At 38.4% G+C, this 27,744-nt stretch overlaps 1 protein-coding gene across 1 annotated transcript in view; it reads left to right on the top strand.

Annotated features, from left to right (window-relative positions):
- The first annotated feature begins 924 nt into the window (after positions 1 to 924).
- Positions 925 to 27,744, top strand: part of scn4ab (sodium channel, voltage-gated, type IV, alpha, b) — a 66,005-nt gene continuing 39,185 nt past the window's right edge. The window contains exon 1 of the mRNA XM_036564115.1: positions 925 to 1,097. The gene's annotated coding sequence lies outside the window, so the exon portion shown is untranslated. The remainder of the gene's footprint in view (positions 1,098 to 27,744) is intronic.

Here is a 27,744-nt window from a genome sequence, read left to right as displayed (position 1 = left end):
GAACTTTGGAGATGTGGAAAACTATCCCTTTATATTTAGTTTAAATAACCAAGCAAGTCTTACAGAATGGAAACTATAATACTAAAAAATATATTATATTTAGTTGTTGAGGAGTCTGTGTAACTGTGTTAGATATATGTTCTCCTGATGCCTAAAAAAATCAATAACTGAATGGTACTTAATAGCTGTTTCAACAGGAAACTGAATAACGAAAGGGAGGTCTCTGACTTTCGCACAGTACTGTAGTTCACAAGAGTAAAAGAACACAGGCAGCATTTTAGCCTAGTGCCACATGTTAACTCCATTATATCCATGTTCTCAGGATTTCTAGAAACGTGTGGTAAACAGCACCTGAGCACCACTGAGATCATGGTGTGAGTGCTTGGCTGTCCGACCCTTCAGCTAGGGCACATAAATTAGCACACACTATGTCAAAAATGCAATGATTACCTTTCAGTATGCGTCACAACTAAACCCAGCTCTTCCATCTTTGTTGCACATCCTACCCTGTTTGGTAAGGAAATGGACTGAAGTGTATGCATGCACCTTGCAAAACAAATATCAAGGACTTTTGTTTGTTTTGGACAAAACAATATAATAATAGTAGCATATGAACAGAAGTTCCTTAAATAATAAACCAAACTGACCAAATTAATTAGCCCTGCCTAGGAAGAAAAAAAAACAACAAGATAATAAGTCTGAAGGACACGTCTCTTGCCATCTGTAACCCTTTTAAACACATGCTTCACTTGTGAATGTCCATTAAGAGCCTGGGATAATGTCTTGTGTATAAGGTGTGTGTTGCTGAAGGTTATCTGGTGTGGCGCTGCTACCGTGTCTGAAATCTGTCGCGGATTAAGTTTTCATAACAGCACTTTAATCCCCCCCCGTGAGTGCGAGAAACGCCGAGCCCGGCTGGCAGCGTGTCTCCAGTTTGGCCGGAGTCATGGCCGTACCTGAGGAGGCTCTCAGGTTTCATCTGAGACTCCCATGTTCAGGCAACAGCTGCCTCCGAGACTGGGGAAGACGTTCTCGACGAAGACTAAGCCTTGGCTTTAAACTACAGCTCAAAGGAAATTTCTGGTTGAGTGGACAAGGTAAAGAAAACAATCAGTGAATGTGTGTGTTTTCCTTTAGCTACGGCAGCACTGGGCTTTGGGTTTTGAGCTTTGAGCTTTGGGGCTGGGCATGCTGCCCGGGGTGTAGGAGGCTTGAACTTGAGAAAGCACTTGGTCCTGATCTCTGAACTTGCCATAATCTGGTTGCAGCGTTTACAGTGTGCTTAAAAAGACAACATGACAAAATCAGTGCATGATCTTTCCCTCTCTCCCACATTACCATTTGTCATGGCTTTGATAATGTCATGATGCCTTCTTACATCTCCAGTGGCTAATTTTACACCTGCTTTGGTGACCTGTTTGAAAAACACTGACGGCTTAGTTCTTCAGTGGGTAGCATTTTGTGTATTTTTGTTATTCTTCATCAGAGAATTTTTCACTGCTTATTTTAAAGGACTGTGAGGATAAATGTTATTATACTGTTCTGCTGACTAATGTAACTTAGTATATTTTTGGACAACTTAAGAGCTATTTGAAACGATCCGTTGTGGGAAAGTGATAATATAATGATTTAATCTGCTGCATTATATCACCAAAGCCACTTCTGTATTATTTTGTTTTGTTTTACGTGCTATGTTTGCACACTTCAAAATGTAGAACATATGTTTAAAATGTACTTACTTTTTAATTCTTTTCATTTTAACTGAAACAGTTAAGGGAACAACAAGAAAAAAAGGAAGTTAGTTACAGCTACAACAATATGTAAACATTTCAACTTGTGAATAAATCTATAATTTGTAGCTGGCTTAAGAAAAGCTTTAATCCTGCCCAAAATGTTAACCTGGGTTAATTTAGTTGGATACAATTAATCATTATTTAGTTAACGTAATCAATTACATTGATATTTATGTTTACATTTTACCAGCAAGGCTACTCAATATTTTGACATGATGCATTCGGTTCATGCTGTTCTAGGCTATATTAAGTGTGATCTTATTTTAAACATTATCAGAGAGGACTGTTATTATTATTTTGATCATGCCACCCTCACTTAAAAGGAGTTTCTGCATAAGTTACGATGTAAACAAAGTCATTCAGTGTGGTTTGATGTGAAGTGTGTCCATAACAGAGAAACTTAGAGTCAGAATTGTTCACAAAGGTGGTGATGGAATAATCTAATACCTATAAAAGCTGATTTGTGGAATGTTTTTACACAAAATGGTTATGCAAAAGTTGCCTGATGCCCGGAACTCTGTTTTACACAACAGATTTGAGGTATGTTTTTGGCCTAGAATTCTTTCACAGTGCAGGGAGGCAGGTCACTATTTTTTTTTTATATTTAGCAGTATTTTACCATTGCCAAGTTTATGTGTGTGTAGGTTCACTGGTCATTTTGAATGGTAAATAAAATAGTTAAGAGGACATTGTGACCCCTGGTTCCTTTTACCACCACAGTAAAGAAATGTGAGTAGTCAAGTTTCGCTACAGGGAACCATTTCACAACAAACTGCTCTGAATTAATTGTTTACATAGCAATGACAGAATTATGCAGACATTTTTTTAAAACCTGCCTTAAACAGTGAAATTTTGTGTGAGGCACAGCAGTAAGTTACTATGTTAAAGGAGCTGAAATCAAATCATGAAATGAACTGTGTTGTTGACCTCTTTTTGAAGGTCTCACATGAAGTTGAAGACATCTCATGTATTTTCACCATCCGTTCCACCCAGCCCCATAGCTTTTCAGGTGTTAATGCTTTTAGTATGTTAAAGTTCAATGACAGATGGCCTGAAATATCATGTCTACATCAACTGTGTGATTTAATGTGTCAGGTACCTTGCAGCCCATTCAGTTGGAAGATTAATGGCTGGACTCGCTGGGCAGGCAGTACACACTCTTGAGGATAGCAAGAATGGAGAGGGTACGGGGGATGCATATTTACTTCGATTTAATGAGAACATAACACATGTCCCAGCTGTGATTTTAGTACAAATTAAGGAATAGTAGTGCTGGTGTGCCGGCATGTTGCAGCATTAGCCATCATTAGGGTCAGACACCTACCGTAACATAAGACTGGAGAGGAATTCACACATGGAAAAGGATTCACTTGATGCAAAATCTAGCACTGCTGAGAAAAAGGGTGCCATTTGGGTTCAGTAGCTATTACTTAAATGGAGACGGTTAATTCATGGGAATTGTGATGTGACTGTAACCTAATCCACACTCTCTCAAAAGCAGTTTGGTGGCCTGTTGTCAAGAAATCTGATAAAGACAGAATTTTTGCCCAATAATCAGGTTTTTCAGTGCGGGTATATGGGAACCAGATGTCCAAAAGCCTCTAAAGCCTCTAAAAGCAACATCAAAGAAAGTTATTACATGAAATGGTTATGAATGAGCTTCCTGGTACCTGAGACATTGTTTTACAACAACGCTTTCTGAGATAAGCTTTTGGCCTACACAATTTTTCTTTTCAACCCATTCCTGGTGGAGAGGTACATGCAGCATGTTATAAGATAAAATAGTACCGAAAAAAAAATTCCCACAATTTTATCATTATCAACATTACATACAGAAACTTATAAGATAAGTTTAGTTCTGCTGGTCATTTTGAATAATAAATAAAATGACTATATTTGCATCATAGACATCCATTTCTCTACAATGCAGCTCTTCACATCAAACTACTGTGAAAGATTTTGTTTATGTTGCAATGACTGAATTACACAGACATTTCAAAACATCCCCTTTAAATATGACACTACATTTGTCTTCCTCTTTGGTGGGTTTACTGACGGGTCGCTACACAAAGTGAAAAATTTACTGACTCATGTAGATCTGGAATTTTCCTGTCATCAGGTTACTTAAGCAGACCTAAACATGTAATCTGATTTACTACAAAAATCTGATTTTTTGCAGTTATCAAATTACTCTCTCCTGGATCTATCCACTTAAATTAGCTTTAAATACATGGCCCTTTGGTGCTCATACATCCTATTTTAAAAGCTAATATCTATTTACAGGTCTGAAATTTTAATAAATTTCATGGATAAGATTTTAACATGTAATTCTAAATAACAAAGGTACCTTATTGTCTATCTTCATTTTATTACAGTAAAGAATAATGATTTATGCAAAACAGATTCAATGATACAGGGCCTAGAATGGTCCTTTTAGTACTGAGGTCACTTTAAAAGGGCCAGTATCCTACATTTTTCCTGTATTGAATTTTTTCCCCCAGAACAGACATGAACATCTCTAACCTCTTTTTATCCTTTAGAATTAAACAGTCTGTTTTTGTTACTGTGCCTTTAAGAGTAACAAATGTAAATGAGCTTTGTCCTGATTGGTTGCCTTATATTATGCTTCTTTCTAAAAGGCAGTCTGGGCTCTAACACTCCTCAATTAACAGAGCTCAACTATTGTAGGCTGAAAGTAATGTTTTTTGTGACATCACAGAAACAATGACCTAAAAACAGGTTGTTTTTGCAGCTTACACATTTTAAACATACGTTTTAAAACTTTTACAATGTTCACATTCTACATCAAACTATTTTCTTTAAAACAAAAATTCAGTTTTCCATGTGGGACCTTTAATTATTGCAGAAAGTGTTTCAAGTGGCCAGGACGTTTGCAGTTACATTTTTCAAGAACCAACTGTAACTGAATAAAAATGGGTTTAGTAAATGACTTACAGAAGTGAACAGGATCAGTAGAGAGTACATTAATCAGTTAATTAACTAAGGCGAATAATATAGACTCTGCTCAGACAGCCATGCTATCAAACACATTTCATTACTTTCTTTACATTACATGTCAAGCTGCTGCAGCACTTTTTCGTTAGAATATGAGCGTATCAGCAATTCCCACTCTTCTGGTCCATATACTGACCTTGGAGATGTGGAAGAGAGCCAGAGAGGTGTAATGTGAGTTGAGTAAGTTTGTGTAAATCAGTTCATCCCTGAAGACCTCATCCTGAGATAGTAACGGGAGAGAGAGAGAGAGACAGAAAGAGAGAGAGAGGGTTATATGTAAGTGTCCAATACCTTTTAACATACATTTAAAATCATTTATATTTAGTTCTCATCATACTCAGCAATGTTTCAAGGTGAAAAGGTTTTAGTCAGACTGTGATTTTGGCACAGTCCTCTGTATTTGGGTAATGTAAGGGAAAGATGATGTGAGAGAAAGCTAATATAGAGGTAGCCGGCCAACATATCACGGAAAACTAAATATTCCTCACTTTCTTGAAACAACAGAGTTTGATGTAGTATGTCAATGTTGTTCAAGTTACAAAATGTGCCTTTCAAAACGTTTTATAAATGAAAATAAAGCAGCAAATGTAGCTTGTTTTGAATTCATAATTTCTGTGATGTCATCAAAACCAACACAATTGCCTATAGCAGTTTAGTCCTTAAGTAATAAAGAGTGTTTCAGTTTGGGCTGCTTTTTGAATGAGGCACAATACAGGACAGCCAATCAGAACAGAGATCATTTACACATTTTAGTCTTAAAAGCAGTAACTCTAAAAAGCACTCGGGAGGATGATTTGGGTGTGGGGTTATCGGAGGTGTGAGGTATATTTTTCACTCTTCCTCAATGTGTGCTATAAACAGTTTGCTCCAATTTAAGGCGCAACATATGCATTTATCAAAATAAAGGCTCGCCAAAATTTTCATCCTATGTATTGACTCTGCCTTTCTATATCTACATAGGGCCTCCATTACTGGGGATTTTTCAGATTTTACTGGTGTTCATATTGAACCCATTACACTTAATGGTTTGGGTGGTGTCAAGTGGCCAATCCGATATAATATTACATACTGGTCTTACAGCAAAACACTTAATTTAACTAAACTGAAAGAGATGCCTCTCTCCTCCTTTTGACCACTGGACAAGAGACATGAAGCAATTTCTCGCTCTAGCCGATCAATTACACAATGCAAACTACTTTATTTTAATCAACTGCTTTAAGTTGTGCAGAACTTTTTGTTTGTACTTCTTTTTCCATGGTATTAATGAATCTGGTTCTACTGTTTCACTCATTGGAGGTTAGATAGGTAGAAAATGTCATGAATGGACCCCAGAAAAACATAGATTTTGAGATAACGTAGGATATGGGCCATTTTCGATGTTAATGTGAATAGAAATCGTAACACATATGCCTTCCATACTGTGATGTATCAAGAGAGGGTCTTTGAGTTTTTCTCTTAATGATAGATGGGGGTGGTGGGAGGTGGAAACACGATTTTTGTTTATTGCTGTTCTCTGTCCAATGGTGCACAGTGACATAAACAAAAAACATAAAACATTTTCAAGACAGGTAAGAGTCACTAAACTTTGATTCAAGAGTATGGGAAAACAAAAAAATTGTCTTGGTGGTATGGAGTGATGAACCATACATAAACTAACAAGGCAAAATGGTCCACTTTAATTTCAGGGGCTAAAGTTTCTGAATTTTATTATCTGTAATACTGTGCATATTGGTACATGCACACAATGATTGGGCCCAATTTTTCAAATGCTGTCATTTATATTTAGTCATGCTCATGTCAGTTGCAGATGAAGACAGCTTAGCCAACAAAGCCTGAATTCACTCTAGCTAAACATGTGGGGACAGAGCAATTCTATTTTTACATGATTTAAAAATGCCAGCTGCCTTTCACATTGTGTGAATGTTATGATAAATCGACCAACAGAGACTGTTCACTGACTTAATGGCAATAACATCTCTTAACATAAATAAATGAATTTGCAGTGAAATTAATGAATGTTTTTGCTATCTCCTACAAAGTCTCAGTTTCAGTGATACAATCGACAATAAGTAGATTCAGTGAGTTGTAAAGGCCAGACTTAGTTCATCTCCCCTCAGGTCATCTGTACGTGCTACCACACAAACACAACACACACAACCATGGGAATTCCCTTTGATGTGGCCATTAGAACAGGAATTCTCCCTCTTCACTTCTCAGCCCAAGGGAGCGATGGCTTGCAAGGCTACATTTACAGGCATGCTGAACTCAGTCTAGCCTGCATGTCAATGAAGCACGTTCGTGTGAGAGAAAGATGTGTGAGTATGGAGGCGCGTAGATGAAACGGTTATGTACGATTTATAAACATCTGAACTGTTTATTGCAGGGTGTAGAACGCGTAGGCCGTGTTAGTATTACTTCCTATTTAGTTTTCTAACTTGGTTTTTCCTGTCCTGCATATTTTCGTGTTTTTTTGTTTTTTGTGCTGTAATCCACCTGATCCAACTAGCTCACAAGTAAACACTGAACTGTGCAGGACAGAACTACTCCAGGATCAGAGTTGGGAACTAGAAACCATACAAATGCAGGTTTTTGTATTTCAGCACAGTATAAATGTACCCAGCACACTGCTAGATATGCTAACAGTTCAACCACCATGTGCTATAGAGCCACGTGATTGATCACATCAATTAGAACATCCGTACAGGAAAAAAAAAACCCACTAAATTAACCACTCAATTAAAATGAAAGCTTGGTGATCATTAAGTTCACTTCTACTGAGCTACAACAAAAGCTATACGTTGAATTGTATTTTATGTTCTATGTTAGTATCACTAAGACATGATCGAGTAAACAGCACTGTTCGACTGTCACAGTCCGACTGCAGCCTTAGGCAACTTCTAAAACCAATTCAATGCTTTTTAATATTGAGAAATTATTCACAACAGCACGCACACTCAAATATGGCATGTATTCATTTTATTCAAACCGACTGGTTGTAAAGCTTTGAGACTGCATGATCCTTTTTTTCTCAGTGTTCAACTTTCAGTACAGCCGTTCACTCTTAAAGACAGTGCTTTAAGGGTTCTTTAGTAAAGACAATGTTTCTATATAGAACCACGAACACTGAAAGAACCCATTGCATTCTTAAATGGTTCTTTGTATTGTAAAACGGTTCTTCGGATTGGTGGAGAATGTGTTGTGCATGGTTCTATACAGCACCAAAAACGCTTCTTCTATTGTTACAAACATGACATCGTAACAATTGCAGAACCCTTTTTGGTGCTATACAGTGTCCTTTTCAAAAAGATTCTACATAGAACCATATACAACACATTCTCCATCAATCTGAAGAACGATTTCACCATGCAAAGAACTATTTAGGCATGCAAATGGTTCTTTGAGTGTTCATGGTTCCACTGAGAGCCAATGACTTTACTAAAGATCCCTTGAAGAACTGTCTTTTTTTAAGTGTGTCGCCCTTCATCAGTGGTCAATTTCTGATCACAGGATTGATGTTAGCTGGATAATTTTTGTTGGCTGACTGCTATGAATTAGTTTAATATGTAAAACAACCTGCTCTTTTAGGAACCCTCTAATTATTTAGGTAGGGAGGTGCCAATTCAGTTCATCGTCCTTCAATCAGACTTGAGATCTTTAAAATAGAGTTTCAGCTTATACTGAGTCAAAACCAATCTTTCTGTTTTCATAGGTAATGCAGCTGCAGTATATGCTAGGCTGCCAATTGATACTACTTTAAAATGATTTCATTTTTAGGGTATAATGGGTATAATGTGACATTTTCAACTTATATGTTTATATTTTTTATTTACTTTGTAACATATTTTTCAGCTTATTGTTTAATATGATGCAGTCTTTCCCTGATGATGTACTGGTTACTTTAATAAGCAGTAAAATCTATGTGCATAATGGCACACTCTGAAATGATATATCTATATCTATATATCTACTTAGATGAAAATCATTTTATATGTTGTGAATTAGCTATGATTTTCGTAGTATCATTTGGTTTAAAACCAGAAGCAGTGTGGTGTGGCTGGTAAAGTTCTGTGACAGTTTTGTTTTCAACCAACTCCAACGTTCAAGAGAAAAACTTGGAGGAGGTGTATTTTGTATATTTTTTTTTGGACATCAAACCACAATAGTCATGCACTCACATTTTACGTACCAGTTCAAACACTGTAGAAACACTGGCGCTGCAGATATTACAAATTTTAAATTTTCAGTGCTGTAAACAGAGCACAAATAAGACAAACGAATTGGAACAGGACTAGGCTTGTTTCAGCCAATACCTTATCCATTAACATATGGCTGATTTCTCTGAATTTAATACCTCTAACAGTAAAAATTAAGACATTAAGACCTTAAATCTTTCAAATACATTTTAAGATTTTACAAGACTTTTTAAGCATCCATGGGACCCCTGATATTGGTGGGACAATTTGAAACAGATTTGGACACAAATGCTTACACTGCTCCACTGACTATCACGCAGAACTTTTGTAACGCTTCCTGACAAACAAAACAAACATGAATGCCAGAAGGTAAAAGGATTCACAATTTTGGAGGAGAAAAAGACATCCTTAATGTTAAATATATTTGTCAGAAATAGACATATTATGTCTACAACGATATTTAAATGTGCTCCTGTGAAAATGTGTCCTGTGGTCCTGTGGTTACTCTTTAACAAGTGCTACATTGAAAAAGTAGAATAGAGCAGAAGTTGATTTTAAGTGTTTCTGAGGTTTGAAATGTAAAATATTGCTTTTATTCACGTAAACTGAAGTTTTGCTTTGCATTATGCTACCCATTTTTAGTTGAAGTGGTTGTTAACATATAAGTTTGAACTGATCATTTTTAGTGTTCTCAGTAATTTTTATTTCCTACTGTTTTTCACCGAACTCTGATAAATTTAGTCTCATCCCAAAGGTTTCTGACTGTGGCTACTCACTTTATTTTGTCTGCTTGAGCATGTATCCATATTAAACACTTTCTGTATAGCAAAATAATTGATGCTTTGGAAGAGTCTTCCATTTCCTTGGTCTGGGTGGTAGAACTTCATCTCCATCCTTTCCACACTGGGACAACATTAGCAGCAAGAGGAAGAAAATAGTCAGAAAAGCGGGATCATGCAGGCAGATTAAAGTGCCTACTACATTAATAATTATTATAATGGCAGGTACAGTTATAAAGCATTATTTTGTGTTTACACATGAACAATATCAACTTTTAGTTTTCCAGAAATAATGACCACCATCATATGACCGTTTGTGATGCTAACATCTGAGTTCACAGAAAATACAACCCACTAGAAACTTACTTGTCCTGCGTTAATTTTATTGCTATTGGTATGAGAGTTTTATCCCTGACTAGACATGTAAAAATGTTATTACAGGTCTCCCCCTGATAAACTAATCCAATACATAGAGGGCTTACATCTGGGCCCGGTCCAGTTTCTTAGACATAGTGCTTAGACAGGTTATTGTGTCCATGTAAATGTAGTTATTGTTATATCTGAATTAGCACAAACTGGCCCATAAGGTACACAAGAACAGGCCAAAACACTATATGGTTTAACATTTTTAATCATTAAGCGCTTATACTCTAAGAGTAGAACTGTCTTTTTAAAGGATTATGATGTTGGTGACATTGAGCCAAAAAACGCATCTAAGTTTCACACACAGGACAGTCATGCGCTCCGATGAGACAAGTCAAAACAGGGGTTGCTAACGGCCACTTTCCATCCTCTTACCTGTGATGCCTCGGGTGGATGGGGTGGAGCAAATACATCACATCACAGGTGATTTTGGCTAGCCATGACAAGACAACATGATCCTTATGTAAGGCTAAATCTTCAGCATTAGTTAAAAAACAGTAAAGGAGGATCACACAGTTCTGGTTGAAAAAAAGAATGTGATAGCTAGTAATGGTCCACATGGCATCTGTTTACAGGGCAAGTCTCACCCCTCAACAGAAAGAACATATTGGCTTGGTGGTGTAGTCAGAAGTGGGAAAAGCCCTTCCTCGTTGTGGAAATGTGTGCATGAGCAGTAGCCAAAGCAGGCTGAAAAAACTTGTTTTTTTTAGTGAAATGCTACACACTATTTATGCGATCTTTGTCAGGTTTTACCAGTGTTTTAGATCTGTTTTAGAGACGTGGTTTTCAGGAGCCTAGTCTTGTATGACTGGAAATAACTGCCTGGGGGTGTCGCCAAGATGGGTAGACTTTCCTATAAGAGCTTAACTAACTGACAGTTGATCGGGCTTAAAAGTAACATTCCATTAAGCCAGCCACAACGGAGAAGCTTTATTTTGTGTGGTACCTTTTTTTCTAGCTGTCAGATAGTCTTTAATGATGTTCACTTATAAATATTGGCAGGAGGGGGCTCATAAAATCACTAAGGATTAGGCCCAAAAACAGCTGGCAAAAAGTAAGTGGCAGGCAACTACGAACAATTAAAATTCTATGTGAGAAAATAATTAACTGATTTTTAAGGCTATAAAAGACTGCTAGATGAGGCTGTGCCTATGGAAAAATATTGTGTCAACTGTTGTAGGTGAGTCTCTTTAGTCTAAATGTGTGTGTTTTTGGGTTATGTTTGCCCTCCTTCACCACAGGCGCTCCTGATGCCCCAGCCTGACCTGGGGAATGATGTGTGTGAGGGGGTGCAAACTGTTTCATCTTAGGGGCCAAGCACCTCTCCCCTGGGTCCTCATTAGACTCTGAGATCAGGTTGGAGCTTCTTGCTCGTATTAGTAACTGTCAGCAGAGTGGACTCCTTTTATGTCCTCAGGCTGGCTCTTCACCGCTCCGGGCTCCCTGACACCAGCACGGCCGCTGGCAACATAAAAGGACAACGTGGTGCTACGTGGACAGGAAAAAAATGAGAAAGACAGAGAACAAGGAATCTAAGAGCATGTTTGTTCAGTTGTTCGAGTTCCATTTTCAGTCTTGGTCGCCAGTCAAGAAATGTCCCTTGACAGTGGAAAACAGAACTGATGCTCTGTGAGGCAGTGTCTCGGGCCCTGACCCGTCTCAGTGACTTCAGTGAGAGCTGGCCTTGTGTTTAAGCTCAGCATGGCGGCCGATCAGTGCAGAGTGTATGACAATGAGCTCTGTATTGAGTGGGTGTTTTTCCTCGGCTCCGCCACCCGCAGGCTGTTTGTGACATTTAGGAGATGAACAGGACTCAGTTTCCGCAGGCTCTGTTTCTGGATACTCTCAGAGAAGCGCTGTGGAGGGACCAAACCGCCTTTGTGTTTCAGCTTTTCAGATTAGATTTTCTCTGATCAGATTCTTTTTCTTTTTTTCTGCAATCAGCGCTCGCATGCGTTGTCACTTTTGTGCACTTGCTTGGTTGGATGAGGTCGCTGGAAGGGCAATTCCATTGCGAGGGGCACTTGGGTGTCATTGCAATACCGTGGGTAATTGTGGGACGCAGAGGGTGTTGAAGTTTGTCACCTTGGGAATTAATTTGCTCGTCAGGCCAACTTAGCCACACGTCTAGCACAAGGCCGATCATCACATCCTACAGTATCCTTCGGCTAGACAAACACAGCTCAGTATTACTTCATAAAGACATATTACTGATACATTTCAGACTGTCCACAGATCTCAGGCATGTATATGTGTAACAGAGATGTGTAAAAGAATGAGCTAAAGAGTATCATAGGAAGCATGAACATCTCAGCATTTCTGCAACTCACAAAGTGTCTGTGGGTTCCATCAATGAACATGCAGGTTTCTGTCTATGTCCATATACATGCAATCATATGACCAAGGCGTTTAACCTTATCGTCATTGGAAAATAAAGTCCTTCTACGAAGCTGGTCCTGCTCTGTGGGTGTAAAGTGATCTGTGCTTGTGGCTGCCGGTCTCTGTGGCCTGACTGCACTTGGCTTAGCCTGGACCTTCTGCTGGTTTGGCTGCTATCTCTGAAACAGGAGAGATACAGCCCCAGCTGAGCTGTCATAACAGCAAGAGAGAGGAACGACTGCCCAAAACCACTGCTCAAGCTCTGGCCCCTCATCACATAAACACAGAGAAATCGCTTTAAAAAGCCAAAGTTTTTGGCTTTTTAATTTTTTTTAATTAAAAATTAATTTGTTAAATGTTTTTTTTGTTTTACTTTGTTCTGATCAGCCATTGGTACCTGAGATCTGAAACCCTTTAATTTTGTTGGTCATTACATTAACCTTAATTTCATGTCTAAAAAAAGTTTCAGCTTGCACGCCATCACCCTACGTCTGCTTCAGTGACAAACAAATGTTGCTATTATACTATAGTGTTACAGGCAGTATTTACATAAGGATATCAGCTGAAGCTTCTGGACACATTATCAGTGGTGTTCTTGGAAGCATCATCAAATGTACTTACAGAGATAATAATAACAAAAGAAAAACAATAAAAAAAAAAACATTATATAAATATACATTTCTTATAGAACGAATTCAAAATAATAGCAACAAATAGCGGATAATAAGCAGTGATGTTAAGACAGGCCCTAACTCAGGAGCAGAAGCATGAGCAAATACAGTGGAAGTGTGTGAGCTGAAGCTTAGTAATTGTCAAATAAAACATAAAGCAAAGGGAATAACTCCATATAGTTATCCGAATGAGAAAACTCCCTACAGGTTTTTTTGTAATGCTTACAGAGGGGACTTTGGAAGAACTCGTAGTGCACTTCTGTTAGAAGCTGTTAATGCTAGCTTCTAATGGCAGCCTGAACACATCTAGCAGGGTGAGGGTGCTGAAACAAAGGCTGACCAGTAAGCGTCAGAGTGCTGAACAGTGGTAGTAGAGCTGTGAGATAAGCCTACCCATGAGAGGGTGCTGGTGGAGAAAGAGAGCAAAAAAAGAGCAAGAGAAGAGAGAGAGAGAGAGAGAGTAAGTGTGAATCAATGAGAAAGAAACAGAGACAGTTGGAAAGTATGAGAGAGACAAAGACGAGACAGTGAATGATGTAAAGAGAGAGTGCAATACTCTTCTCTATCCTAAGGCCCTTCATGATGCTTCATGTGATGCTCTTTTTGTGGCGTCCCTATATCAGGGCACTGAGTGCTTTCTGACAGACTGCTGACAGATAGGACTGTTTTTCATATCTCTGAGGACATGCTGGCCCACGTGTCATGGCTGCTGTCTGCTAAGGGGCTTACTTATTGTTGAACTCGTGGGACGTGCAGTATTCAAAACAGGACACACAGGCTATACAAACCTAATCCGCTCTTTTTATTGAAGGGCGGGACTTTATCCATAAATTGACGCTTTGTTAAATGTTATGAGCTTTCCCATTCATATTTTAACCAATGACCAGTCTCTTTGTTTATTCCATCTCTGGTGTTAACACAGCACCCACAAAATGGAAACAAAACACCTTTGGAGCAACACTAAAATCAAATACATGCTTAATTTAAATATTCTTCATCTTCTGGAAGATATATATACGTTTTCCAGTAACTTATTGTTTAGCCGCAGCATGACATTGAGTTTTATGTTATGTTTACATCACGTTTTATTCTTACTCAGGCTGGATGCAAAGCAGAAATCATATTACTGCCAGACTCATGTAGACCTGGAGTCTTCCCATTATCTATTTGCCTACATGCTTTTTTACGTATTGAATGGATTTCTGACAAAATCGGATGTGCATTCTGACAATTTTAATGCCTGAGCTCATGAACGATTCCCAGTTAAGCACATGGAAGGAGAGAACACATAAAAAGCACTGGTGTTGCACAAAATATAACAGCGTGCAAAGGAATGCACTTTAAAACGTTTTATTTTTCAAAAAAAGGACATGGAAAATTGGCAAGTCTTCATGACAAGTAACAGAGGCTGTCTCTTAAGATAAGCTAATGAGAAAACATAGCTAACCAGCCAGTGTCACATTGCACGATAATGAGACTTGTTGTCTTCTTACAGGTCGTGTCCTCTCCTCAGTGGATGATGTGCCAACATGTTATTTACCAGAGAAATATATTTCCACTATTTCCGGACCTAGCTAACATCAGCTGGAGTAGTTAGGGTAGTTAGCGGTACAGCCACGCTGTCTCTGCCTTCCCAGTCATATACAAGATGTCCCAAAAACTTGACAACATTTGAGATGTGAATATCTGAGTAACTACATGTCGTAGGCAAACTAAATTAAATAGGCGTCATGTTGAACAATACAAGATTTATTTATTTATTTATTTATTAAAATTTGAACAAGAAATTCAGAGGGATGTAGGTTTTATAACTGATTTCAGAAAGCTTCACAAATGTAATATCTTCCAATACTGGTGGTCGTCCAGATCCTTTTGTCCTGCTCAGACAGCCTTCCTCTTTGAATTTTTTGTGCCATGTCCAAATCTGCTTTCCAGTTGGTGTATTTTTATTGAATTTTCTTGAAAATGCACGCTGCACAGTCTTGTTTGACTGTGCTTGAGCATATTCTAACACATTTCTAGTGAACGCCATTCTTCAACGTGAAAAAAAAAAAAACATTAAATTAAATTAAAAATTTTTACACAGTTTGTTAAAATTTGAGATCACCACAGAAAGCGGGAAAAAAGTTTGAGAAAGGCTGTTCTGACGAAAGGTTGACAAAGTCGGTAACAATGGCCATTTAACATTAACCTTTCCTGAACATTTTCGCTTTCCGTAGTTCCAGTGTTCCTTGCCACTGATTTCTGTTCAGTAAGTTGCACGCCTGAGGGTTTGAGTTGAGAAGGAAAACGTGTATCGGATGCAACACTGGCAGCTTTACGGAGACTCACAAAATCTTCACTTTATCAATCCAACATCTTTATTACAAACTAATTGAGGTAATTGAGTTATTTACAGTTGATACAGACATCTGGCATATCGCTGCCTTGTGAGGTGGAGCTGGGGGTATTTAGCTCAGTGCATGAGTGTGGTTATGTCCTCGCTCCAGGCCCCTGTGCTTTCATATTTATGAGTGCGGCACGAGTAGGGCGTCATCAGGGGCGGTAATGTTGGGTGACTGATTTGCATACTGTATCGAAGTACGAAGACATGTCATCCGTGCCTATAGCAGAGTTCAACCAGAGGGGCGCTGCAGAGGCAGAACTGACCACGAAAAAATGAAAGATGTGTTTACATTTTAAGCAAGGCTGGTATATTTTGGTAATACAGAGCAGTGCATTTCAGCTTAGGGTGTAGTAACTCTAAACTGTAAATCACTCTTAGCATCTGCCAAATTTGTAAATGTGATAACACTTGAATGTCATTAAAAAGTCATTAAATAAGTTTTCCTTCTGCAAACCATGACATCAAATTCAAATCATAAAATATTTTGGCTTCTACTTACACACACACGTGATACAGAATGAAAGTTTAGAATGACTGCCCCTTCTAGGGGTTAATATTTCTGGTGATAGAAACAGCAAATGTTGGAAATGGGAAGAACTGTATTAATTGATTTACGATTAATTTACATTTTGATACATTTTCCAATCAGGCCCACACTCCTTTACGGAACAGATGTCCAATTCAACCCCTCTAGCAGGGTCCAATTTCAGCCCTAATTTAACACACCTGTTACACTGACAGGGTCTTGCTGGAATGGACATGATCAAGGTCACACAATGAAATCTGAATAAAAGTTAAGCAAAGTCCTAGATTAACCCAGAATTCATAAGAAGCTAATTTCTAGCATGTAAAATGCTCTCACAGTTCCTCAACTTCCACTGTTCATCCACATGTGCGTCTTTGAAGCGCATGCCTTAGAAACGTGGATAATTCTCAGTCCATTCAGCATCTGTTTGTTGATGCCTTGCCATCCACGTGACCTTTTCAACACACCAGCACCACTCTGTCACTGCCGTAAAACATCCCCCTCACATGTGCCCTCCGCCCTGAGCTCTACATAACCCCGGCTTTCCCCCTCTGAAGTCCTGTAGATTATGTCCGCGTTGGAGCCACAGGCCCGCAGCCGTGTAATCTAGCTTTCGGATCAGAATACCCTTTCTGGCATTCCCCGCATGGGTACAGTAACACATGGTGAGACACTTTCACTCAGATAACTTTTTTTACTGCCTTCTCTTTCTCTTCTTCCCGCTACCTATGAGGCATGTCCTTTCTCAGCACTGCCATGTGCAGCACCTAATCCAAATAATTAGCTAACAAGCCCTTCCTAAACTTAAGTAGGAGTGTTATAGCAGAAAGACCCAAAACCAGGTTGGGAACCTTGTTTATTTGTGTTATATTTTTCCTCTTCAGAAATATCTCCTGAAAAGTGAATCTCTCAAGCTTAATGGTCATTTTGACTAGAAATTAAATAAATGAAAGCTGCTACTTCTAAGAGAAGGCATTGATAAAAGTGCTTTTCTTTGCTTTAAATGCCACAAATGACTCCAAATTGGTTTATATTGAATGTACTACCCTTACACAAGTGATGACGATGAGACCTCTTTCAAACAGTACACATTTCCTTATTTATTTAACTTTGTGAAATTGCAGCTGTCAGCTGTCAGTCTAATTCGGGGAATTATGAGGTTTATGACGTGGGAACATGAGGAGAGTACTGTATTCTAATAAGAACCCACTTACCCCCTCTTGTAATGCAACCTATTCTTTGTAGAGCTACTGTGCCAACACAGCACTCCACAACAAACAGGTTCTATGCAAGGGAAAATCCAAGTTCTCAGTGACTTGCACTGAGCCCACATTTTTTGTGAACCAGGTTATCTAAACAAAAGGATGATGTGAAATACCTCTTACCCAGCAGTTCACAGAAATAATCACTAGTAGCACCTTTTGAAATCTCACCAATCAAATAACCTCATCTCTATCCATAAACCTACAAGCGAAATAGACCTTTACTTACTTACTAAGTAAGACACCAGAAGCACCAGAAGCATGTACAAAAGTCTTTTTCAATGTTTCTGACTTGCAACTATTGTAAAAAGAAAAGCCATGCGGGAATGTTTCGTCATACCAGCTGAATGTTTCTGGTATAAACTTAAGACGGGTAATTTTTAAATAGCGTAATTGATTTCTCATCAAATGTTTGACTATTCAACCACAAAGTTACTCGAAGTGCCCATCAATACACACTACATCACTACATTATGGGGTACACTCTATACTGTGATAAGCAAATTAACAGCGATGTGTTAAAAGTCTCCTGAATGTGTGGCTCCTATGAGGAAAAAAGCAGTGAGGATAACCGATCTAGAGCAAAGACGTTTGTCCTTTACTTTCTCCAATTGTCTCCGTCTTTGAAAATCCACGATTAAACCCCTGCACTAAACCTTTCAGTAGCATAATACATGACTGTTCATCAGGATTATCAACTCCTCACCTTTTAAAGACTGCAGTTTCACAGCTCATTTGTTTCCCCATATATGTGCTTGATTGATTGCTCCATCAATTGCCCCTCTTCCTCTGCATGAACATTTATACATGGTAACTGAGAGACCATGCTAAATGGCTCACCGCTGGCAAATACTGACCTCCTGACCTCACACCTTCTCTGGCTGGTGACATTGTCATCACAATGGGGTTTCTCTAACTAACACCACTGATACATTGCCCCCCCCGAATGACTGGTGCCTCGTTCCACAGGGTGAAAACACGTGGTGAGCATGTTGCCATCTGGCAGCTTGATCATCTCTGTTTATTGTCAGGTTGGATGTATCGGATTTTTGCAGGTTTTAATGGCCTGTTTTGGATTACGTGTGTGTCAGGAAGCGACTGGCTCTCAGGTCACACTTTGGGGCCCAGGCTTCCTAAGTAGAGGAGTTTCTATACGACTCGTGGTATACGACTAAGCAGAAAGAGAGAGTGCGTCTCCGATATGCTGACTTGGCTGCTCTCTGATGGCCTGCTTGGGCCTACACCAAACATGATCTACTGTTTCTGCTAAAACGTCTTGATGCAATTAGGCTTAATTTTAATTATCAAGGATGCTTGACTATCCAGCATGTGCCACAGTCTCTTTGGCTTCGTCAGTGGATTTAACAGATCCATAGAGATGACCTGGAGATTAGGAAGGTTAGCATTTAGTGAAGAGCTAAATAGCTGCACTCAAGTACATGACAAAAAGACAATGTGTGACAGCAGGCGGAGAAGAGAAAAAGAGAGAAAAAGTGGGAGAGACAGAGAGAGAAAGACTGTGAGACAGATGGCGTTAAGGAGTGTGTGCTCCAAGAGGGACCAGAATGGCGCACTGAAGCCCAATAGTTGTGGGAAAATATCGGTCGTCATCCATCTCTGGCAGAGAGGATGAAAGATCAGCTAACAGGGACATGTTCTGGGGGGTGGCGGATGGACTCAACATGTAACTCTATCTCACTTACTCAGAGTCTCCTAATATTAAAACGCCCTGGGTGTACAGTGATTTCACGCCATGATTTTTACGGTGTCAGGTCTTGTAGAGCAGATCACAGTAAGCACTTTTTGATTTCTGACTTGATTTTAACATGGCTAACTGAATGATAAGCCCTTGGAGGTCAGTTAGCTTGATCCTAATTGCGCTATAATGAATGGCATAGTAAACAGTGTAGATCACGTGTGTCAGGACCCAGCCCTCGTGGGCCAAACCACTGCAGATTTGATCACACTGCCTTATTAAACACACCTGATTCAGCTCTTCAGCTGATTAGCAATGACTTCATGAACTGAATTCAGAGCAGTAGATGAGGGTAAATGTTAATCTCTGCAGCACTTTGGCCCAGAAGGTTCAGTTCGACACGCCTGGTGTAGATGAAATACTAGGCCCTATGTGATTTACTTTTTCAATTTTTTCATCAGTGCATTTAAACATCGCTGAAAAAGAAAACCATAGTAAATGTGCTACAAATGTATGTTAGCCCAAAAAAGCTATTGATTCACGTTTAATTTTCTCTGTTTTCCTGTGGTAAGTTAATTTTAGGTATGCACTCAAATTTCAACCACCAAAACCAAAAAATGCAGAAAATTAGAGCCTAAAAAGAAGAAGATAAACTAAAATTTTTCTCTTCACTCTCCTGCACCAGTCCGCACAGACATATTCAACCAGCAGCAAATAAACAGTGGGGAAAAAAGCCACATGGCACTATTTCCGTTTCTGCAAGGTATATCAGACAATGCTCATGTCAAAAATTACGAGAGAATACAAGGCTCAAGAACTTGTGCACTACTAGTTTGATATGCCACTGATAGCTCACTAACGGCATCCGACATGGGTGCCAGACTAACTAAAAAAATAATGGAATTAACTGAATGACCAACTGTAGTTGAAGATGCTGGCTTTTGAGGCATATTCTGTAGCCTACATACTAAAATAAATTTATTATTTTAGATTTAAACTGATTTTATATAAACTGTTTATTGTTTGTCAGCTCAGTTTATTCCTGAAATGCAGATTTCATCAACGACCAAAATATTTTGCCTGTTAAAAAATGTTTTCTTTATTATCTTGTAGTTTTATGTTTAGCATGTTTTTTCAAAAGAATACACAAAACAGCACCCTCTGTTTTTGGGCAAGTGTGGCTTAAATTGTGGTTACTTGTTTTTTTCTAAAGATCTTGAGGTTTTTAAGTCATTATCACGACATAACCGATAATGTTTTCAGTGTCTAAGAGGGTGACTCATGAGATTTAACAGCTATCATTAGTGTTCAGGGCACTTCTAGCTGTAGGCTTTTGGCATATTAATCATGGAGTACATCTCTTGCACAATCAATTAATTATCTCTTTGTTTTTGCAAGATCTCAAATGAATTGTCGCTATCTCAAGAAAAAGAAACCTTGTTTCTCAAGAATATTATCCTATCCAAACAATATTATATTGTTATGTAGTGAAAATGATTTCAATAACTTCAAATTTTGAGGAAATAAATAAAAATTACCTCATCATGGGAAAACTGAGTAAATAAAACGTGTGAATCCATGGCCGACATGGCCTTCTGTACAAATGGGAGTCACTAAAGAATATTTAACACTATTGCTCCTGCTGCTTCTATGGGCGCTTTCAAAAGTCCTGCAATGTTTCAAGTGTTGTCAAAGATTTACTTTTTTTTATATCTGCATATTTATTGTTTTTGTTTTAACTGCCACGTGTGCACATGTTGGGAACCAGCTTAAACATCTATACATGAAATGTTAGTGGTAAAATCTGTATTATTAAGAGCACTAATAAAAAAACTCTGTGTACCGTGAATTAAAAACAGCATCTTCAAGTACACAATGAAAGGACCACATTCAGTTACTACATGGAAAACAATGCAAAGTCTTGTTACTAAGCTAAAAGAAGAATTAAAGTCTGTACTTTTTGGCTGGTCAGTGAAGTTTAGGGGGTTAAAGTTACAATAAAGTAATATTTCTGTTTTGCACATTTCTGTGTCCCTCCTGGTCACATGACCGTCGCAGGACAAGAAATCTACCTTTGTTGTCTTGCTGACTAGTAGAGCACAGACAACTACTTATCATCAATAAATATTATTCTGTACTTATTTCCATTACGTACATAGTCTGATCAATGTGCAACAGGTCAGGGTATCGTAGTGGGCGGAGTTGGAATGTTGAATGTTGGAGGTGGGGCGTGAGTATCGGCACAATGTGAGGGAGCAAGTGCGAGGCTGGAATGAGCCGAGTCATCGGCAGCAGCGTAACCCGACGCGAGCCGCAGCGTGATGGCCTACAGCAGCTGCTTCTGACTTGGCCGTCACTGGCCTACCAGTCCTGGTCCTTCCGTGACGGATGCTCTAAATCCTGCACGAATCACTAAATCCACTTTAATAAACTCTGAATACACTCTCCTAGCCTCCTTGTGCATTGCATCATATTAACAGCCACTAGAGAGACAGACAATAGCACTACAGCTGAACAGGGTTCTACAGTTCTATCTGTCACCAGAATTTTGATTTAGGAGCAACAGTGTGACAACAGATTTCGACCTGAATAGGCTACCACTTGACTATGTGCGAATACAAACGTGTGGATTTGTTTTAAATCATAGGCGCCCAGTTGAATGCTACTATATTTGCATGACATGACAAGAAAATTAGCTAATTGGCTCACCATGCATATCACATGAAGCCTAACTAACCTGCTAAATACCTAACCTGCATAACTGTCGTCTCATGGTTTAGTTAAGAACTGCTGATTTTGAATGTAAATCTAAATTAAAAACTTTGTTTTGCTGCGTAGTACACAGGGGCATCACAGCAGCAGCCAAAACCGGGCTTGGCATAATTGCTGTACACTGTCCATCACTATTTGCCAACACAGCCCAATCAAATGAAAGTCAAATATGTTGATTTCACACACTGGGACTTCAAGATGCTAGCAAAATGGACGCTGAGCAAAACAACCAACAGCTAAATCTCTCTCAGTGTTTAATTTGAAAAGTTAAAACTAATGGAAAATGCATTTTGATAGTTCGCAGGGCGCTGTAAAGATCAGTGTCATGGCTGTTTGAAATTACAATGCTGTGGAAAGCAGACTGCACATTCACACACTAGTGATGGGCATTCTGGCTCTTTGCAGTCAGATCAATCGGCTCTGATCACCAATAAGAACGGACTCTTTCAGCTCCAAAACAGCTCTTCATTCAGTAGCACTAACAGTTGTTTTTTTAATAAATGTGAAACTATCAAGACGTTACAGTAAGAAATGGCTGTTCAGTAAACAAACTTACAAAAAACTGCTAGTACAAAGACATACTTTGTGTAAATTGGTTAAAAGAGAGAAACACAGATGAAATGAAAGAAACTGCAAGAAAAGAGCATAATAAACACTGAATGACTGAAAATGATCATTCTTAAAGCTGGGTGATACAATCCAATTCACTCAAATGTGTAGCCATATCATTTTCACATTAATAAAATCTATTATAGCAGTGCATTGGAATCACCATTTTCAATAATATGAAACCAATTTTGTTGCAAATACAGTACTGTGGAGGAGACATAGACCACTCTGACTTTTAAGGCCATCAAGTACAAGATTTTCATTTGTCAGGAGATAATTCTGAGATTAGATATGAGTTAGTTATTAACCACTTGTATTAGAAAGGAAAAAGACAAAGGAAAACACAAAAAGTGCTCAAGCAGAAGTTCAGAAACTATTTAAAAAGATTTAGAGAAAACCTGACTCCTAACAACTGTACAAGACCAGGCAGACCACCAAAACTAAATCAACTAAATCAAGCTCCATTCTTGCTCCAAACAAAGAAGCTGCTTCTGTTCTCAGAATAATGGATGGATCAACCCACAGTCCAGACCTTTACATCACCAAATGTGTTTGGGATTACGTGGATCATGAGAAGTACAAAATGCAACCTCTTAAGACTGAACTTTGGAGGTGTGGAAAAACAGCCCTGCAGATTTCTTTGAAAAACTAAAAGCAAGTCTCCTGAAAAGAATGGAAGTTGGATAAAAGGCAAAGAATGAACACAAACACTGAAATACCTGATAATATAATATGTTGAGGCTTCTGTGTATTTTACTGTTAAACATGAATTTACTGTTTTTTTCCCCTAATGCATAACTTGAACGTAATGGCCATTCTGACTCCATAACAGCATTAATTAAAAAATAATAAAATCAATATCTAGAATGCGTTATACTATGGTGATCATCTCTTGAAGTAAATGACTTTAAATCAAGAAAAATATAACAAAATGCAAGTATTATTATAAATAAATTATTTTTCATTTCCCCAGAAAAACCTGAAATATTGAGTAGAACGTTATAAATAAAAAGTTGCTGGTGTCTAGCATATCATATTTCAATCTACACAGTATATCATTTTTTTTAAATAAAATTATTTTATTATTAATATAACAACTAATTCCAAACTTTTGGTTGAGCGTTTGGATCACTGTGAATCGTGTGCCTAACACTGTTCCCCCTTAAGGTTCCAAGTGTACTGTTTTTTCAGTTTGTACACTTGTGCCCCCAGTGAACTTTGGCAACTGCAAACACAGTGCTTCGACCAACTCAGGCACTCCACCAGGGTTACTTAAGGCTCAATGATGTGAGAGTTAATGTACGGTAATATACAGAAAAAGAAAGATGCATCAAATTCACTTGATTGAAACATCCACATAATTTTTATATAAATAAAATATTTTACACCATCACAATTTTGTTTTTCAGTTTATCTTGACTACTTTGCAAAATCCTAACACTACTTCTGTAACATGATTCATTTGTAGGTCGTTAAATGTATTTGACTGTGTGTGGGGATTACTTGGACCGTGAAAAGCAAAGTTAACTTTGGAGGTATGGAAAGACATCCCTGCCGATTGAAAGTCTGAAAAAAATGGAAGCTGTAATAAAGGCAAAGGTTGGACACACTAAAATACTGTAAAATGTGATGTCATATATAGTTGTTCAGGCTTCTGGTAATTTCTTCTTAAACTTATGTTTTCTGCTTCTTTTCCTGACACTTAAAAATGAATCACTTATACTTGTAGGGGTGCGGGAAAAATCGATTCTTAGATGCATTGTGATGCGGACGTGGACGATTCTGAATCGATTCACAAATGTCAAAAATCAAATTTTTAAATTTTAACTGATAAAGTGATGTTGACAGAATGCAAAAGGTGGAACTTTGCAAAATGCAGAAGTGCAGCGCCCGAACAGTCTGTGGCGGCACACTACATTAAAAGTTAGTGCAGTGGTCACAACCCAAACGTTAATAAGAGTCATTTTGTCCTTTCGACAACAATCAAACCACCTTGGGAGCCACAACATTTTGGGTCCATTTTACCATCTTGGCTGTACATGTGTCTCAGCACATGCTAATGTCCTAGTGTAGGGTAAAAATATAGTACAAACAAAAACGCAGACTTACTTTGCTCTGCTTTAAGCTTTAGCTCAGCTGTAGCTGCTTTTCTTTCATCACCAACTGGAAACTTTTCCACAAAAGTAGAACAGTTTCTTGTAAAATTTCTTTCAACGTTTGACTTTTTACGAGGCTGAAGTCGCTTCTCATTCGCCAGCTTCTCGTTCAAATTTTCCCGTTTCACCTTAAATAGTGCCTGAGGCACCAGAATGTAACTGCTGTACCAATTAAGGTGAAACAGGACAATTCGAACGAGAAGCTGGTGAACAAGTAACTGATTTCAGTTTCATGTGTTTTTTAGTGTTTGACAGTTTCTCGTTGCAGATTAAACGTATCAGGAAACCAGCTGGAGTGATTATGAATGCAAATAAGACTATTCATCTCCAAATTATGGATGTTTGTCTTAAATCTTTCTCTTTGCCTTTTCGTTAGCTACTAACTAGGTGAACTCACAGTTATAGGCTACATTAATTCAAACATTTAAGATCATTTATTGTTGAAACTCTGTTTGAACGATCAGCAGAGCTCCATTTTACTGTAAAGGAGGATTATTTTATTTTTACCTAGAATTCTAACTCTGATGTGGAGCCACACCAGGCCAGTAAAAGAGCCGCAGGTTGCCGACCCCTGAGCTAGCGTATGGAAGCACTTTGGCTTCTGTGGAACATACAACATGTTTCCACCCATTTTCCACCCGGTTTTAGTTGCTTCCAACCAGAGGACCATCAATCAAGCAATGTCAAAGCTTCCACCCAAATCGAAAAGGACGAAGCGAATTACAAACTCTATTGCAACTTTTACTGCCAATGATTTGCATCCGTACTCAGTCTTTGAGAACCAGGGCTTTCGTGCTATGTTGCACACTTTGGAGCTGAGATTCAACGTCTCGTCTCGAAGACATTTTACTGACACAGCGACCCCCCCAGTCTCTACAACGAGATCCAAAACTGAAGTTATGAAATCACTGAAGAAAACGGGTAGAACTGCCATTGCCACAGGATCTTATTTCACCGTAACAACGCATTTTATCGCAGATGAGTGGCAGCCTGCGTCTCATGTACTCCAAACAAGAGCAATGAATGAGAGTCTTCCAGCTGACTTGCCATATCGGTTACATTTGATTTATAAATAAAAGATATTGGAAGTAAATTCATTATGGATCATTATAGATACTTTGCTTTAAAAAATCCGTTTTATAATCGCATCGCAGCCCTCTGAATCGTAATTGAATAAAATCGGTGCCTAGAGATTCCCACCAGAGTTGTTGATTGACCGCTCTCTTAGGTATGATTCACCCAATGACATTGAGAAAATCTTGACGGTAAGATCAGGACGTATGATTAGACTCTACACTGGCTCGATGTTTAGGTCATTTCCACTAGAGTGGTCTCTAAATCCCCAACTCTGACACAGTGTAACTTTAAGGATTAAAATGTACATGTGGTACATTTTGGACATGTTTTAAGTTGAGACTTCTTTATAGCAGAACCCTGGCCATGTGTTGGCTTCTACCCAGCAGTTAAAAGATCAGTTTGATATTTGTTGTAGTGTTCAGCATAATACTATAGCTGGCTGGAGTCACAGCTGCCCTTCAAATGATTTTTTGTAATGTAACTGGGTGTGAGATTATGAGGCACTGCAGCTGACAACACCAGATCCTATGTACTTGGATGTTTTGAATGGAAAGTAATCAAATGAAAGGTGGTCTCTGACTTTTGCACAGTACTGTTGTTCTGGCAATAACTGTCTTAGAATATATAATACGTTTTATTCATGTGGAAAAGATGTATGCATTTGAATCAAGTAAACTCAATGCATCACGCTTTCAGAGTATGTGCAGTATCCCTAGCAGCAAATCAACAACCACACACGTGCTGCCCATGGAAAAAAAAAGATATGAGCAAGAAGAGAAGGGAGAAAGTTGACAGTTCAACGAGGACAGAAAAATAGCCAAAAGATAAAGATTATCTAAGAATAATCTCAGTAAGTATGTAGTACTCCCTAGAAGTCTGATTGTTCTTCAAAAGCTTCTGTTTTGCAATATCAAATGCTGGGAGCCAGAGGCCTTTTACTGACTATCCTTCTCATACTCAAACAAAGAAATGTTTTACCAGCAGTCAAAAAAAAAGTCAATAGCTGGGTAGATTCCAACAGCTTGTCTGCATATGTAGAACTGTAGAAAAAACATGCAAAAATACAGTGTTGGTGCATCGCAGTGAGTCACCCTGAAAAGCCTGAAATAATAATTTAAAAAGTCAGGTACATTCAGGTAGGTTCCTCCCAGAGTTGTTGACTGACCGCTCTCTTAGGTATGATTCACCCAATGACATTGAGAAAATCTTGACGGTAAGATCAGGACGTATGATTAGACTCTACACTGGCTCGATGTTTAGGTCATTTCCACTAGAGTGGTCTCTAAATCCCCAAATCTGACACAGTGTAACTTTAAGGATTAAAATGTACATGTGGTACATTTTGGACATGTTTTAAGTTGAGACTTCTTTATAGCAGAACCCTGGCCATGTGTTGGCTTCTACCCAGCAGTTAAAAGATCAGTTTGATATTTGTTGTAGTGTTCAGCATAATACTATAGCTGGCTGGAGTCACAGCTGCCCTTCAAATGATTTTTTGTAATGTGACTGGGTGTGAGATTATGAGGCACTGCAGCTGACAACACCAGATCCATACATACATATACATACATATGTGTGTGTGTGTATATATATATTTATATATATATATATATATATATACATATATATACACACACACACATACACACATATATATATATATATACACATACATATATATATATATATATATATATATATATATATATATACATACATATATATATATATACATATATATATATATATACACACACACACACACACACACACACATACATTTACACATATACATATACATCTTTCTTACCTCAAATGAAACAGGCTGTTTGTTATTATTCTGTTAATGTGTCTTTAAGACAGATTTATGTAAATGAGCTCTGTTCTGATTAACTGCCCCATAGTGTGCCTCATTCAAACACCAGTCCAGTTTGAAACACTCCTTATAACTTCAACATGAACAGGCAGACATATTCAGCTGTATGTAAAAGTCTGGCCGTCTCTGGT

This window comes from Colossoma macropomum, unplaced genomic scaffold, assembly GCF_904425465.1.
Source record: "Colossoma macropomum unplaced genomic scaffold, Colossoma_macropomum, whole genome shotgun sequence".
NCBI classification, from domain to species: Eukaryota; Metazoa; Chordata; class Actinopteri; order Characiformes; family Serrasalmidae; genus Colossoma; species Colossoma macropomum.
Note: the sequence above shows the minus strand (reverse complement) of the source record. Positions and strands in the feature narration are given on the sequence as shown.